Below are 4,710 nucleotides of genomic sequence, written 5' to 3'. Positions count from 1 at the left end.
AACACAAAAATAGGAGATAAGTGAATGTTGTGAAAAAACGACGACAATAAAGTGAAAAATCGGATCGAGAAAAATTGCAAAATAAAAAACTTATTTACGTGGTTCGGCAAATTGCCTACATCCACGGAGCTGCAGATGATTTTATTAGCTTGAGGGTTACACTCGTCCATCGCCTCGACGATTACAAGAAAGAACAATTTCTCTCTCCTCTCCTTCTCTCTCTCTCTCTCCCCCCGAGCTTCTCTCTTCTCTTGAGAGCAACAACCGAAGAAAAATCTTGAAAAACCATATCCTGAGAGAGATAACAAGGGGAGCTAGTATGTCTATTTATTAATTCCATCATGACATTAGACCCATCCATCATGACATTAGACCCATTATGACATTAGACCCATTAAGAAATTAATCAAATAATTAATGAAGCCCATTAATTATTTCATTTACTCTTCTGTAGCAAATCATTGATGGCGGGATTCATGCAAAGAAAACTGTATAAGATTTTAGGGAAGGAATTAAGAGAAATCAATTTAGAAATTAATTCTGAGTATCAAATCCAATTTGCTACCAAACATGAGAAATCACCAATTTGAACGGTGGACCAGTTTCCATATTCTCAACAAATCTCCCACTTGGAGACTGGTACACTGGTTCCATCATCCACTAGCTGCATCACCCTTTTTTTTAAACGTGATATCCTCCACCTCTCAACTTAAAGCCCTAATTTTAATGTCAGAATACCAGTTGAAGTCGAGTACAACTTTAGTTTTTCAAGAGTAACACCCTTAGTCGACATATCATCATCAACATAACTCTGTACCTCCAAAATTCTTTCTTGGGTTACTCATGTTTCTGCTAACAACTCTCACTGCATAAGCAATATCCTGCCTCAGTTGAAAGTCTTTTTTAACAAGTCCGGTCTTTTACCTCTTATTGCCATCAAACGCAGTTTTCACCTGGTACATCTACTTGTTGTGCAATGCCTCTTCATTGGTGGAAGTTCTGTTAGTTCCCAAGTTTGATTCCCTGACAGGGAATCCATCTCCTCCTTGTCCAGCTTCCAATTGCTCGAATTCTCACATTGCAAGATTTTTTTATAGCTTTGTGGTTCTCCACCATATGTATGTACAAGATCTGTCCCTCTGTCACTTTTCAAGAAACTGACTTTCTTTTGCTTCCTCATAGTGCACCTCTACTTATGTGCCATCACCTGAGTAAACCTGTAGTCATATATAGTCTGTCAGTTTTCTCCTCGAGCCAGTACTAATGCTCCTTTGGTAACCTTCCAGATGGTATCTGAGAACACTACTGAATGACCATCCTCATTGAGCTACTCAACAAAAATGAGGTTTTTCTTCAACTCAGGAACGTGTCTGACCTTTTGCAAAGTTCATTTGCTCTTGTTAAGGAGTGAAATATCAACGTCTTCCATCCCCACCATGTATAGAGCTTTTTCATCAACCATATATACATTCTCAAAGTTATCTGCAACATAATTTTGCATCAACTCCCGGGGGGAAGATGTATGGAAGGAAGCCCCTGAATCCAATATTCAGTCATCAATAGAGCTGTGATCTGCCAGCAATAGTGCATATTGTATTTCTTCAGTCATCATATTTGCACTATTATTCTCCTTCTTCTTAGGATTTCTGTAGTTCTTTTTTATGTTGCCAGTCTTGCCACAATTCCAGCAGGTTGTCTGCTGACAAGACTTTAATTTTGATATTCCTCTGTGTGAATGATCTCCCCCTGGAATCAACATTCAGTTCCAAACTTGAACCTGAGATATCATCACTTTCCTACGCATCTCCTCAACAAAAATCAAATCACGAATGTCATCAATATTTCAGTTTAGATTTACCTGCAGAACTGTTAACTACCATCCTCATAACTTCCCAACTATTTGACAATGAAGCTGACAGTATCAACACATGCATCTTGCTTCAAAATCAATTTAAACAGACGATAATTAATTTGTGATATTATTGAAATCATTATGATGTTGTGCAACAGATGTACCTTCCGCCATCTTCAATTTGTATAAATTCTTCATCAGATGCACCTTGATCTTCGCCGATGACTTTTCATATATAACAGATAAACCAGTCATGAAATCTGCAATAATTCTCTCATTGATGACGTTGTGTGCAACTAACCTCGATAAGGTTAATCGAATAACACCCAGAACTTGTCGATCCAACAAATTTCATTCCGTCTCGTCAATCTTTTTCGACTTCATTCCCAGTAACGATAAGTGAAATTTCTTTCCAAATCTTTTTCGGCTTCATTCCCAGTAACGATAAGTGAAATTTCTTTCCATAGAGGTAATATTCTATCTGCATCCTCCAGTAACCAAAATATGTGTCATTGAACTTCTCGATCTCCGATGACATCACATCATCTTCGCCCATCATTCTTCTTTAGATCCGAACCAAAGTTCTGATACCAGTTTTTATGAAACATAATAACAATAAAGCGAAAAATCAGATCGAGAAAAATCACAAAATAGAAAACTTAGTGGAAACATACAGATTTATGTGGTTCGACAAAATACTTACGTCCACAAAGCTGCAGAGGATTTTATTATCTTGAGGATTATACCCATCCATCACCTCAAGAATTACAAGAAAGAACAATCTCTCTCTTCTTCTCTCTCCTCTCTCCTCTCAAGAGAAACAACCAAATAAGAAGCCTGAGAGACCAAATCCAGAGAGAGATAACAAGGGGAGCTAATATGTCTATTTATTAATTCCATCATGTCATTAGACCCATTAAGGAATTAATCAAATAATTAATTAAGCCCATTAATTATTTCCTTTTCTCTTCTGAATGACGAGATTCATGCAAAGAAAACTGTATAAGATTTTAGGGAAGGAATTAAGAGCAATTAATTTCAAGTATCAAATCCAATTTACTACCAAATATGAGAAATTGCCAATTTGAACAGTGGACCGATTTCCATATTCACAACAGTGAAGAGAGTAGGAGATTTTTGTAATATTTTTTCCACACAAAGTGGATGACAGCATGATGGTCGCTAGCCATAAACCTAATGGAAAACAAAAGGGACAACCTTATTAAATGAGTCAAACTCCACTCATTGAATGTGGTTAAACGATTAGAATTTGAAAGTCCATTTAATTTAATTTTATAGTCACTTTCAATGATAATATTTCATTTATAATTATAATAATTTATTGGAATTGAAAATACATATACACTTAACCCGACAGATTGATGATAATAAAATCAATTATAAATGAATTGCATTGTCATCTTTTTCATGTCTTCATAACCAAATCTTAATTAGTTTCAAAGTTCTAATGCTGTTGTCATAAGCTTGGTTACATTAGATTAAGTAGTAACTTTTGAATTTCAGGATTCATTTTCGACCATACTAAATAGCAATATATATATATATATCCACTAAACTCGGATCACGTTTCAGGATAAGCAGCTTATCCTGAAATGCACAAGCTGCCTCAAACGGACCCTAAGTCTTTTCTATTCTTCCTCCATGGTTTCCGATTGGACCATAATGGTTGGCCGAAGCGGTGGGTTGGCTAAAGAATGAGAGCAGACGACAATGAAAAGAATTATTTTTCAAGACAGAAAAATGGGGTAATTACACAGACAACCCCAAACATTACTATTTAAAAATCAAACATTTTTCATCCATTTCACAAATTCTCACTTATCAGAATTCTTGATAAAAACCCAACATATAATTTTCATTTTTATAAAATCTCAATTCGAAGCGGTGGGTTGGCTAAAGAATGAGAGAAGACCACAATGAAAAGAATTATTTTTCAAGACAGAAAAAAGGGGTAATTACACAGACAACCCCAAACATTGCTATTTAAAAATCAAACATTTTTCATCCATTTTGCAAATTCTCACTCAAATATCAGAATTCTTGATAAAAACCCAACATATAATTTTCATTTTTATAAAATCTCAATAATTTGATCATAATAATGTAAATACATACATTGGTCCAATACTTAAAAAAAAAATAATCTGATGCTTAGTTTGTAAATATCAATGTTTAGAATGCTGTGTATGCAATTATCCCAAAACAAAATTCAGTAAAATTATGTGGCTGGATTGCATTCATGACTCTATGGTTTAATGCAATGGGCGTCGCCCAGCGGTACATTTGCCCTATACAGGAAATTTAGTGGAAGGAAAGTCTTCATCGGAAACACCAAGGGGGCGACCTGAAGTCTTCTTCCTGCTCGATCATCTCTCTCCGGTTTGGTTAAAATTTGAAATTTTGGAGTTCTTTCTTTCGTAGATTGCAGACTGACGCAGTGCCCGCGAGAGGTTTGAGTGAGCGGGGATTTTATTCTGGAATCGGGTGTTTTTCTTTGTCCGGATCGATGGATTTACAGCCGCCTGAACGGTGTGGTAAGAAGGGGGAGGGTGATTGTCAGTCCAATGAGATGGCGGCGCCTGGAAGACGCTTCTGCAGGAAGCACAGCTTGGAGGTGAAAAGTTTGTATGAGAGGAAGAGGGAGAGGAAACTCGTTGGCGGGGAAGAGGGAAGCGGATGCGCTAAGAGGATGCGAATGATGTCGGCGGAGATTGGGAAGAAGAAGGTGTTCGGCCGATCGAAGAAAAGGGAAGCGAATGATGCGGGGGATTCGATTGATGCAGAATTCTTGACAGGGGGCGTAGTTAGGAAGGGGAAGGGGAAGGGGAAGGGGAAGG

The sequence above is a fragment of the Phalaenopsis equestris genome, unplaced genomic scaffold (genome assembly GCF_001263595.1).
Source record: "Phalaenopsis equestris unplaced genomic scaffold, ASM126359v1 Scaffold000108, whole genome shotgun sequence".
NCBI classification, from domain to species: domain Eukaryota; kingdom Viridiplantae; phylum Streptophyta; class Magnoliopsida; order Asparagales; family Orchidaceae; genus Phalaenopsis; species Phalaenopsis equestris.
This window is presented reverse-complemented; position numbering follows the sequence as displayed.